This window comes from Triturus cristatus, chromosome 4_2 (assembly GCF_964204655.1).
Source record: "Triturus cristatus chromosome 4_2, aTriCri1.1, whole genome shotgun sequence".
Classification (NCBI taxonomy): Eukaryota; Metazoa; Chordata; class Amphibia; order Caudata; family Salamandridae; genus Triturus; species Triturus cristatus.
In genome coordinates, this window is record NC_140586.1 from 528,537,804 (window position 1) to 528,551,082 (window position 13,279).

At 44.9% G+C, this 13,279-nt stretch overlaps 1 protein-coding gene across 1 annotated transcript in view; it reads left to right on the forward strand.

The window, feature by feature from the left end:
• Positions 1-370: 370 nt before the first annotated feature.
• The window catches only part of PKN2 (protein kinase N2), a 793,532-nt gene continuing 780,623 nt past the window's right edge, over positions 371-13,279 (forward strand). The window contains exon 1 of the mRNA XM_085602131.1: positions 371-420. The gene's annotated coding sequence lies outside the window, so the exon portion shown is untranslated. The remainder of the gene's footprint in view (positions 421-13,279) is intronic.

Here is a 13,279-nt window from a genome sequence, read left to right on the forward strand (position 1 = left end):
TAACTGTAAAAGAATAATTTGACTCGGGGGCACTATGCACTAAGTGCTGCTAACCTAGGGTCCTTGAGCAGACCCTATCGAGATCCCCTCCTTTTTGTTTGGGACAGAAAGCTCATATTGGACTCCCTCCATTGAAATAGCATCTCAACTTCACCCCAACGCCCTTAAATGATTATCCCTAATCTGTGCTCTGGTTCTTATTTGCGCCGTGAAGTGGCCTTGGCGACATGGCAGTGAATTACAAATTAAATATTGAATTCAATATTTTGCTTCTTAGGCCATTCTTGGCTTTTTAGACAACAGATCCTTGCATTCTGGGACCTGTAGTTTCGAATTTAGTTATAAAATTGCGGGCTGGCGAGGCACAAACATGGCGTTAAACTGAAAGGCAGAAGCGGCTGTACGCTCCATACCCAATATGTAAGTAGTTTGAAATCCGTGTCAAATCGTATTTTATGCATCTGACTAAGAGATTTAAGTGTACATATAAGAAATATAAAGTTTTGGTTTCGTTGGCACCAAACGTAGAAAGCAAAACAATGTACTCGTAGGGAACTGGTTACTGGGGCCCTCCGTAAATGGCTAGTTTTCAACAAAAATGAAAGACAGATAGCAGAGGTGCATTTAAAGTAATAAATGGCGGCTTACCATGTGATGTTCAGTCAACTGCATTTTCCATGTATGAATACACTGGCGGAGCCTTGAAGGCACGTTGTCCCATGTAGTATGTGAAATGTTCAATTTGCAGCGTATAACATTGCATTCTGGTACTTGTAGTCCTCCTTTTATATCGGGGAATAAAACTGCAGGTGCCACAAGGAAAACAATAAGAGATTATTTGAACACCCCTCATCTGATATGTGTCAGCCTGTGATCAATACTTTTCCCTGCTCTATCTTGTGATCTCTATAATTGGTGAGTTGCTCCTGGATTCAATTATCCGTGACCAAACAAACTAGCGACTTGTGTCGGACACGGTGCAGATGTTACAGACGCCATTTCATTTCCCATGGGCCAACAGTGCTGGGCATTAATTTACACGTCATCCAGATGCGACTAGTCTCTTTTTTGTTGTTCAAAATAATGTTTTTTCATGATAGAAAGCAAACAATACATTAAGAAGATATCAACAGAGGTAGAAACAAAATGACGTAAATAAACACTAGCAGTTACAAGATGTGCACAACCGTATGACATATATGATAACGAGTACATAGGCAGCATGGCATCATCAGTTGTAGACAATATAAAAACAAGTGGTTATAGTTAGGATTCGTTTGTGAAACAATAAGAAGGGTATAAAGCGTAAAACAAACTCTAGAGTCGATCTTGGAGATAGCGCATCAGTGGATGAGCATGGGCGCTAATCTTTTGAAGTGTTCTTAATGTGATATCTAATGTGAGCGGGAGTAGGGAGCATAGGACAGGTGTCTATGTAGTTCGTGGTGAGGCTGCCAGCAGTTGATGATGAGTGTTAGCATTGGGGTTTCTGGTTGGCTAGGGTATACACCTAAGCCAGGCAGAGCCCATCACTGTATCAGGGTAAGAGAGTTACACACCCAAGATAACCCCTGCTCACCGCCTTGGTAGCTTGTCAGAGCAATCAGGCATATCCCAGAGGCAATTTGTAAAGCGTGTGTGCAACACACACAAACCAGTGACACGCAGGCACACTACCAAAAGAGACTAGACCACATCACATAAATCACTGGCCACTAGGCACTTGTCATAAGAATGCATATAAAACACACAGTTCTTTAATCACTTTGCCAACCAGGCAATTGTCATCATATCACAAGTAGGACAATAACATAAAGTCACATATACTGTCCGTGTCATAAGCACATATTATGCCAAACTTCACAATTAGTGCAAACAGTAAATACTTCTATGTTGCACCTGTCATAAAACACCGCAAAGTAACATTGTTGTGCATAGTAGGCAGTTCCTTCAAATGACACTGGTTATGTTTTCAAACTACCAGAAATAATATAATATTCAGTGCACTGGAGCCAGTACACGCATTTTGCACATAGGTCACTTTGTAAATATATGAGCGTTATAGCAAGGCCCTGCAAACAGGGCGCTGGTTCTCTGGTCACGGAAGAGAGCTGCTGATCACCTTCTGAAAGGACACAGTTAGCAAAGGAACCACACAGGAGTGTTGCATCAGGGTCAACACTGCTCCGAAGCAAGGTTACTGTGGCTGGTAATCAGGCCGCCTGCCCATACACCACAGTAAGTGTGGTGTATGGGCAAGGATAAGTGCCCTCAACAAACTTGCACAGGTGGGAGGTGCGAGGTGCTGCTCCTGTACTGGTGCACGGTGCGTCGGCCTTGTGGTGTGGGTGGTAAGGGCGTGGCTCCTCTTGGCGGCCCCTGGCAGACAAATGTTTTGCTCACCCTCGCCCTGGGGACATCTTTTGGGAAGCCGGCTGATTGGGCGGTCACCAATGACGCCGTGTCCTCTTTGGCCTCAGGTCAACCGTGCCGGTTGCCCAGCAACGCTACAGACTCCCTCGTGCTGGTCTCACTGAGAAGCAGCCATGCTTGTACGTGCAGATCTTGCCCAACCTCAGGCTCTGCACACAACGGGGTGGGGGTCCAGACCAGAGTTCTAAAGCAAGATTATTGCTTACTTGGGGCCCAAAGAGCGTGATGCAGGAGGCTCTTCCAGCCAAGTAACAGCACCAGGCAATTCTTCACCGCGTCAGAGAGCATTCCATTAATGAGACACAGGAGGCTTTTCAGCAAACACAACCCCCGGTTATTCTTTAGCAACGCGCAGAAACAGTGGAAACGTTGATGACCCTGAGTTTCCCAGAACTGGAGGCCTGCACACGCAGGCCCTTGGAGAGTCTTTCACAAGCAGGATACCACAGCAGTGTAAAAAGAGTCAGTCCTCTTCCTCCACCATAGACAGAAGCAGCTGCTGGCGGCCAACTCACCCCTCACACAGAAAAGGCAGCACTCCTCACACAGTCCTTCCGCTCCTCTTCTTGGCAGGGTCCTCTTGTTCCTTGAAGTATTCTAAAGTCCTGTGGTCTTAAGTCTAATACTTGTACCCCAAATTGTCATTGTTCTCATTGTGGCAAGGGTCTCTGAACCCAGTCCAAACCAGCCCTAAGGAGACAGTCTATTCAGGTGCAAGCAAAACTCCCTCCCCCCCCCCCCCACACTACTCTAAATGCCGACCAGGTCTATTCAGCCCAGGGATGAGTCACCCAGTCAAGGAAGAGCACACCTCAACCTCCCTAGTGTCTGCCTAGAGTGAATTCACATCCCCTGGTCCTGTCACTCAAACACCAGACGCTGAATACACAAACAGCCAGAGGCACACAGGATGATAAAGTAAAAAAATGCCCACTTTCCAAAAGTGGCATTTTCAAACACAAAATTTAATAAACACTTTCACTAAAAGGTGCATTAATAAATCCTGAGTTTAGAGAGCCTAAACTTCATTTTTCCATCTTGTCACTATGGAAAGTTATTATTGTAAAATGTTACAAAGCAACTCCCATGTTAGCTTATGAGACAGATAGCCTTTCAATAGCGAAAAACGAAATTGGCAGTATTTCACTAACAAAACATGTCACACAGACACACACACCAGTACTTGTCCTACCTTTCACATATACTGCACCCTGCCCATGGGGGTATCTTGGGCCTACATTAGGGGTGCCCTGCATGTAAGGAAAGGGAAGCAGTGGGCCTGGCAAGTGGGTGCACTTGTCAGGGCAACATGGCAGTTACAAACTGCGTGCCCAGACACTAAAGTGGTAGGTCTGAGGCACATTTACAGGGCTACTCATGTGGCACAACCAGTACAGCAAGTCCAGTTGTAGCATTTGATTTACAGGCCCTGGCACATACTGTGCACTTTACTAGGGACTTAACAGTAAATCAAATAGGCCAATATTGGCTAATCCATCATATCACAATTTATACCAAGAGCATATGCACTTTAGCACTGATCAGCAGTGGTAAAGGGCCCAGAATCCTATAGCCAACAAAAACAGGGTCAGAAAAATATGAGGCAAAAGAAAAAAGTTTGAAAATAACCCTGCAAAAAGGGCTAACTCCAACAACGAGGAAGAAGAATTTCCCTTTTAGGTGATGAGTTACGCATGATTAGATCTAAAGAATCCAAAATACGTTAAGAGGTTACGCGGCAACCTTTAGTGTAAAATAGATTTGTGTGTGCTTCTCAGATAGGTTTCCCAGGCCCATTAGGTGTGGTATCATACGTTATTGATAGGCTTCCAGTCGATAAGCATAACTTTGATTGTGATGATATGTAATAGGTCAGGTAGGGAGAGATCTATGTCGGGAAGATCTATTGAGGGGTCTGCCAGGTATGGTCCTAGTATAATGAGTGGAAAGAACAGTGGAATACTCATTTTGAAAGTTTTTGTAATTTTTGGCAATATCTTGCCAGTATGAGTGAAAGTGAGGGCAGTAGAAGAGCATATGCTCTTCGTCGCCGGGAGATGAGTCGCATGCCCAGCACGTGTTGGCATCCTTAAGTCTTAGGCGGAACAGTTTTGCAGGGATCAAGCAAAGGAATTGTGCTGTAAATAATTTGGTCTGGGTTAGAGAGGGGATCCGTTTATGTTGTAATAAGTGAGATCCTATTTTACTCCAGGTGTATGTGTTCGGAGGATTCATATTCTTAGATGAGAAGTAGGAGGCCCATATCTGTGTTAGTGGTGTGTTGCGTGGGATTTTTGAGTTGGTGAGGATTACGTACAATTGTGATGCAGTATGTCCAGTCGATTGTATTTGTTGGAGTTTCTGTATTAAGGGACAATTATCAATTGGGCCCAGTTTAGAGATTTTTGCTTTGATACTAAAAATCATAGAAGTCCAGATTGGAGAGACCGTGTTTACGTTGGAGGGAGTAAAAGGAGGGAACCACAAAGAAGTGAGGATGGATTTGCAAATCTTGGTAGTCAGAATTGTGTCTAATTCGAGTTTGGTGGCAATGGTGTCCTGAAATATTAAGCGGGCTGGGGGTAAGGGAATATAAACAAGAGAGAAGGGGTGGCAAATGGAGAGATCCACGTTGGTCCAGATGGGTTTCTTTTTAACTTGAAACCACCAAGAGCCTTGGACTGCTAGGTAGGCCGCCTGGTACGTGATCCAGTTAGGAAAGTTACGACCCCCTATTTAGGACGACATTTGCAGTTTTCTTAGACTAATTCATGTTTTTTTTGTTTTCCCATATGAATTCAGAGACGGTTTTATCGAGTTTCGTAAAGAAGTCAGAAGAGAGTTTGATAGGAAATTAATTATTTGAGAAATCATCATTTTTTACAGTTTTTAATCTCCTCCACCAGGCTATGTGCTTTGGGGATCATGCTAACAGTAGCTCTTTTATTTTAATTACAGTATTATTCTCGTTCATGGTAACTGACTCTGCAAGGGTTTTTGTGACGGTGTCCCCAGGTATTTTATTGTAGATTTCAATTGGAAGTTAGATGAGCCATACGCTGAAGGGTGACAATGGATATTTAAAGGTAGGACGTCCATCTTATCCTTGTTTAGGGAATATCCTGAGAATTTAGAAAAATGATCTATGTTGGAGAGAGTTGCAGATATTGAGGGTTCTGAGGATTCCATAAAAATCAGAACATTGTCCGCATATGTGTCTGTTTTATGTGGGGTATTGTCAAATGAAATGCCTGGACTATCTTTTGATACATTAATCATTAGTACTTGGGGGTCAATGACAAGTAAAAACAGTAAGAAGGATAAGGGACACCTTTGCCGGGTCCCTTGCTGAAGGATGAAAGGTCGAGATAAGGAACTGTTGATTCTTATTCTCGTGGAGGGGCTAGAATATTTGGCCATGGTCATCATGATAAACTCTTTCCCTACGGCACGTCTGAAGAGCACGGTTTTGAGATATGGCCACGTCTAGGACTATGGCGACAGCCGTGGGGGAGAATGGATTTCAGGCCTTTTCAATGATGTGGTAGAAGAGGCAGATATTGTCACTAGCTTGGCGTGCTTTCATAAAGCCAGATTGGGTTGGATGAACAAGTTTCGGGATCAGTTGGGCAAGATGGTTAGTAAGGATTGTGGCATAAATATTTGCTAAGACACTAAAGTTGTCTTCGATGCAGATCCGGAACCTGATCCAGAATTTGCAAAGTGGGAAAGGACCAACTCTAGAGTATTAATAGTTGATGGGGCAAATGTTTTGTAGAATTCAATTGTGAAGCCGTCCAGTCCCGGGGCTTTGCCAGATGGGAAGTTTTTGATTGCTTGGAGAATCTCTTCTCCAGGGATTGGGCTGGCTAGGGTTGTTCGATCAGAGTCGGAAATTTGCTTTATTGATAGTGAGTTCAGGAATTTCATGCAGGCATCAGTAGCTGTGTTAACGGAAGGAGTGTACAGTTTAGTGAAGGACCACTGGAAAAGTTTTAGTATCGCTTCCATTGATGTTTGTGTTTTCTTTATTGTTTATCATTGAGTGATTGAATCAAATTGGAGTTCTGTTTAAACTTAATGTAAGCTGCTAGTGGTTTCCCAGCGTTATTAAGATAGAGTTGTTTGCCTTTTTAGGCTTGAACCCAGGATGCGCTCATTTCCTCACTAAAGAGTTGAATTCATATTTAAGACATTTTCAGAGCACCAGGGTAGTCAAATCATTATTTTGTCAGTATTTTAGTTCTGTACCCTTGATATCTGCAGTTAACTGACCTAGAGTTGACTTAATGAGTTTATTTATGTGTGACATAAAGCATATCATTTGGCTTCTACAGTAACATTTCATTGCATCCCATAAAGTAACAGGGGAGGTGACAGAATTTTGGTTAGTCTTAATAAATTGGGATAGCTCGGAATGAAGATCTTTGATCGCTGCTGAGTTTACTAGTATGCCTGGGTTCATGCGCCATGCTTTTAACTTCGTAGATTGGGGGAGTAGTTGAAGTTGTATTGAAATGGCTGCATGATAATGATTGGTTCTATGGTGGTCGAAATGGTGTGTGGGACGAGGGATGGATCAACGGATATTTCCAGAGCCTGGTACAGAAAAACTTAGTCATTACAATAAGCTGAAGTAGCAACTTGGAGCAATTGCATAAGTACAGGGCCAATGTAGTAATACAGAGCAAAGACAGTTACACACTAAGATAAGTATAAACCAAACTGAAGCAGTGACATAAAGCAAATGCACAAATACAGAGCCAATGAAGTACTGCAGAGCAATAACAATTGCACAGTTAGCTTATAACTCGGTCTCATGTAACACTCCGTATTAAATATGTGCATGGATTCAATGTGCAATAATGTAACAAGACTGATAAGCTGCGAACCTAAGGATGAATATGGTTGATCAACTCAAGTGGTGTTGTGAACAAGGTTTTAGGGTGGTGGGTGGAATATAAAGGGACAAGGTGGTGTAGCAAGGTCTCAAAGGGGCCATAGGCTTAATAATGTTCAAGTATAAGAGACTATGATAGGATATGGTTAGATGGCAAGGCTATCATGATCTTACTGGGGTAACAGGTGCCTCAACTGTGTGCATCCGGTCATGTGATGAGGCAATGGATGCGTACGTTGCAGGTGCTGTGTAATGTACAAGCAGGCATGTGGTTATGACTAGATAACCTTGGTGAGCTGGGGTGACTGTCTATTGTCTCTAATTGGGTTTTAGGAGTGTCAGTCTAGTGTGTACGATGTTGGGACTGAGTGGTTGTGGGAAGGCATGAGGGCTGTCGATGCTACATATTTTAGAAGACCTTTGTTAGCTGGTTTGTTGAAAGCTGATGTGATGTGATTAGGACTGAATGTGTAGGGTAGAGAGTGTGCCTCAAGTCTACATACCATTCAAAAACTATTTTAAATATCATTTAAAGACCTACATTAGTGTATTTATGAGCAGAAAATGTGTAGATATTAACATACTCTAATGTTGGTATGGTTCAGGAGACCAAAACGTTATGTTGGATCATAAGTAAATAAGCTGAACAGCAAAAGATATCCCTCAGGGTAGTAAAGTTTGAAGAGAAAATTTGTTGTCTTTACCGGGGACCACCTAAGGAGTCTTTCATATGAGATTCTGTGGAAGAATCTAGTAAGACTCGCAAGTCGCTAAATTTGGAAAATACTTGGGTTTTTCCATGGTACACAGTCTTAAACTTTGCTGGTCTGCTGAATGAATGTTGGATTGCCCTGTCAAGCAGCTGTGTTTCGATAGAAGCCTTTTCTCCTGATGACTGTGTCCCTTGCGTAGTCTTGCAAAAAGCTGATTCTCACACTTTGCCAGAAAAGAGACTTATGTGAGAGGATAAGATCAGTATGTGGGTAACACAGTGGTCAGAAAATAAATGAGTGCCTTTGGGGCGGTCATGTTCTTAAACCTGAAAGACAGCACCCTATGAGCACGTTTATTTCAAAGTCTTTGCTGAAGGTAATTTCCAGCGTTGCAGGGATACATGTCTCCAGGAAAGCAATTGTGGACGAGGCTTTGTCTTCCAAACCTTCAGGAAGTCCAAAAATGTTAAGATTCCTTCTCCTATTGCGGTCCTCGAACTCCATTAGTTCAAGTTTGAGAATGGCGATGGAGCTGTTGTTCTTGAGTAGGTGTTTAGAATATGCTGACAAGCAATCCTCTGTCATGCTTATACTGTTTTCTGCATGTGTGACTCTCAAATTGTGCTCTTTCAGATCGTTCCTGATCGCAGCAACTTCAGTCTGTAGCAGATGGGTGTTTGTCTTTGTACTTTGGGCGATGTTGTGAACATCGTTCAATTTTCTGAGGATCGTTTCAAGGGTTGTTTGGTTATCGTGTTTCGCTTTAATGGGGGAATCGGGGATCACGGTGTACTGCTTCGAGCGTTTGAGACCAGATTTGGTTTCTTTTTCTGTAAGGCCTTTGCGCTCCCTCTGGTCTGCCATGGTGGTTTTCAAAAAGGTGAAGGAGAAGCAACTCCGTTGGTGGTTCAGATGACTACTCTGTTGGTGTGTGAAAATCAGCAGGGTAAGAAATGGGGGGGGGGGGGGCAGGTCCCGGTGCGGTATGGATTGACATATATACCAGAGTTTCCTGGGGCCACAAAGGATGAGGCACAGGCCAGGGTGCCACATGGATGGTTAGTGGCAGAAGGCCACCATCATGCAGTCTGCAGCGCAGACCATATAGGGCTGGAAGCAGGGTCACAGACCAGAGTTCTGAGTTGAAACCTGGCCCCTCAGGAGTGGGAGGCAATGGCCCTAGATGCCTCGAGGGCCAGCGTGTCCCAACGCAGCATCGGGACCAGATGCCCCGAGGGCTGAGGCGCAGATCTGGGTGCAGCATGGGTGAGGTAAATGGTGTGGAGTAGATCAGATTAGAACCCGGTGACCTGCTGCTAAAAATAGGCTCACCACTAAATTATAGGTGCTGCGAATCAGGTGCATGCACTCCAGAAGATACTAGGATACACCAGGGCTCATCGTCTGGGTGTGCATCAACGCAGCAAATGTGATCTTAAGTCTCACAGCGGGTCAGCCGGGTTCAGGAATCCATAGCCGCCATTTGTGCCATGTGTTGAGCCATGCTACAGGAGGGAGGAAGATCAAAGTGTGTCCCAGTGTTGCTTCAGGATCACAGGGGAGCTCAAAACCTGTTCACCTGCATATCACTGGTGATTATTCTCTTAATGTTTGTGTGGCATTCAAGTTAGGTTGACATCTAACCATGGTTTAAAAGGCAGAGTGAATTACTTTGTGGAGGCATTTCCTTGCACAAGCAGGATTTAGGCTAGTGTCAGTTTTTCTGCTGTCGTATCACCTGCACCAAACATCAGGATTTGTGAGTACTTCACATAACTTGATGGGCGAAAGAGAGTCTAAGGGCTGTAACGCATAGGCAAATTAAGCAATCCCTTTATGAGAAGTTCTTGCAGAGAAGCAATTTGAAAGGTAAGTGCCATGTTACTGGGCCACACGGTTCACGTAAGTAGGATTTCAAATGCATTTATTGACATTTACTCAAAAAAGATATTGATCTGTGTGTAGTGGCATTGCATTGCCAGCCATCCACCAAAACCGCGAGCTTGGTATGGCTCCAAAGACACTAGAGTCGGCTCAAGCCAACTTTTCTCCCCTTCCACCTGTACTGGTCCTGAACCTTTGCCCCCTGCCCTCTAGCACCTCCAGCCTATATTGATCTCGAAACTCTGCACTCCAGAGCAGCTAAACTAACACAAAGCATCCATAGCTCCATTCTGGACCTTATGAACCTCCTTCACCTTGCCCAACTCTCCCTTGCTAACCTCAAGCCACCTCAATCCTCCCCCCCCCCCCCCTACATCTCCAAGCATCCCAAGCACCCACTACCGCTACCCTTGAGACATCTTTGCCAATGCAAGCAAGCTTGCCACCTTTCAGAGGAGGAATCCCGAGCTCTTGCCCTCTTACAACCCTATCACTGCCACCTCGAATCCACTAGACCTCACGGGAAACAAAATCCTAGCCTTCCTCCAAGACCACAACTCTGTCCAAGTCATCCATTGTCCACTAGATGCGAGTCCCGAACACTCCATCAGCACGGTCACCATCAACCCAAACAGGCCAGCTACCCACCATAACAGAAATGTGGTTAAAAGCAACCTTGTGCCTGTATTCCGGTCCGTCCAGACCCCTTACACTCCCCCAGACCCCCCCATCTGGTCTCTTAATCAATTGCCGATCGGCAGGTAAGCACACAGCTGATATTGCTGACCTCATCCTGAACAAAAATGTAGACCTAGCTATACTAACCGAATCATGGCTCAATGAATACTCTTCCCCTTGCCTGGATCTATTAGTCCCTCCTAACTACAATATTGCTAGACTGGACAGACAATCCAGCAGGAAAGGAGGAGGCATCGCCTGCATCTACTGATCCTGCCTCCTTGTCATGGAACTCACGGCGGACACCACTGACTCCTGCGAATACCTCGCCCTCTCCATTTGCAGCAACTCATTACATCTTTGCAACTTGCACATCTCTTACCCCCCCCCCCCCCCCTGGTTTGAACGACTTTCACCGATCACCTCTTGGAAATCATCACAACTAAGATTTCCTCCAATGCTAAAGAGATTTTCCTTTGATTTCAACCTGCACTGGAATGATTTCAACCTGCACTGGAATGACCCTAACGTCAACGCCATCAAAGACCTCCTAACCGATCAAGCCCTGACTCAAGCCTGCTCTCTGCCAACTCACTCAAAAGGGGCCACCCTTGACTGGATCATTTCTAAGGAATCGTCAGTCGAGCTTATCTCCATAGACCCATGTGACTGGTCTGACCATCACTCCATTGCCTTCCTTTTACCTGGGACCCACAAGACAAAGACACCGCAACCGGTGATTCCCAAATGCTGGATCAGAGACACCAAGAACCTTGACCTTATGAAACTGGAGGATCGTTGCAAATCTGACCTCCCCCCCCCCCTCACATATAACTACGGTCAGTGACCTCAATGAACATTAATCGGCGTCTATATTGAACATTCTGGATGACCCTGCCCCTCTAAAATAAAAAAGAACACAAATCAAAGACCGAAACCCCTGGTTCACTGGATCCCTCAACTGGGAGAGGAGATCCCTACGGCAATCTGAAAGAGTTTGGAGACCGCACCCCTCTGCTGCGCATTAAAACTTCTCCACCAGGCGAGAAACTCCTACAAGAACATCCTCAATTCTAAAAAAGAATACTTCAGATCGGAATTGGGGAATGCCAAGAATAGACCCACAAGCTCTTTGAACTAGTCAAACACCAATCAAATAAACTGGCTAAAACACCAAAAGAGTCTCCTAAGTCTCTAATATCATCTGAGGATTTCTCTTCTTTCTTTGCTGATAATATCACGGCTTTAGGAATTAAACTCAGTACCGCCACATATTCTCAATCCCTTCCGGACCTGCCCCCACTTTCCTCACTACCCTCACTGGCCTCACCTAAAAACCAAGCACACTGGACCGACTTCGAATACTATGACGAAGACTCCATCTCTAAAATCCTCTCTACCTTAAACCCAAATAACCACTTTAATGACCCGCTACCATCCAACTGCTTCGCTGCTGCCTCCCAATCCATTGTTCCTATCTGGACTGCAATAATCAACGCATCTCTCCAGCAGGGTTCGTTTCCGGACCCCTTGAAAGCCGGCCAAGTCCTCCCGATTTAAAAAAAAAAAAAAAAAAAACATCGATGGATCTAGCCTCCCCTGACAACTTCAGACCTATCTCCAATATCCCTCTGTTAGCCAAAGTGTTAGAGAAGTGTGTACAACAGCAACTAAGTCAGCACATCAACAACTTCCACCTACTTGATGACTTCCAATCTGGATTCAGACCAGGGCACAGCACTGAAACTACTATGCTCCACATCGTGGGCAATGCCCTCCAAGCCCTAGACCGAGGAAAACCTGCCTTCTAATCCTCCTAGATCTATCCTCCGCCTTCGACACGGTCATGAAAAACTACTTGAACGCCTCAAACTCAGGATGGGTTTGGATGGCGCTGTCTTAGAATGGTTCAGATCCTTCCTCCACAACCAATCTCAGAGATTCCTCATTAACGGCTGTAGGAGAGTAGGATCTGCTTCACATGTTTACCCCCACTTTTTGCTGGTGTTTCACTGTTTTTCGACTTTAGCCTGGCTGGGACCCTGCTAATCAGGGCCCCAGCCTAGCTGCTTCCCCTCTAAAATGATTCTATGTACTTTTAGGTACAGTTCAGTTTGGAACTGAGGTGCCCTTATAAGTGCCCCAGAGGCCTTCCAGGGGCTGAAGCATGTATTATGCCACCCCTGGAAAGCCACCCAAAATGATGACATAGGTCTGCTACTGCAGCCTGGGTAAAGTAGTGCATGCACCCCTTACTGAGATATAGGTTCATTATATCTCACCATATACCCACATATAAACCTATAAGTGACTCCTATAGCAGGCCTTATCAATCCTGAAGGCAGAGTGTTTGGTTCCTATGTGAGAGGGTGCCCCTGCATGAGCAGAGCCCCTCCGCAGTTTTTGGAGACCCTTCTCTGATGCTGTTGGTAGGGCAACCTGACCATATACTCTTAAGTGCATTATAACCAAACGGTAAATGCTAACTTTGGACTGGCTGCACGGAAACATGTCATGTTTGGTGTCAAACACCTTGGAAACATACCCCCACAACAGTAACTGGTGTGGGAGTATGATCCCACACTTCTAGAGGGAGAGACATGGCAGCACTGGTATACCCGGTAGAAACTTAATAGAGCCCTGGCATCACAAAATGGATGCTGCAGCCACA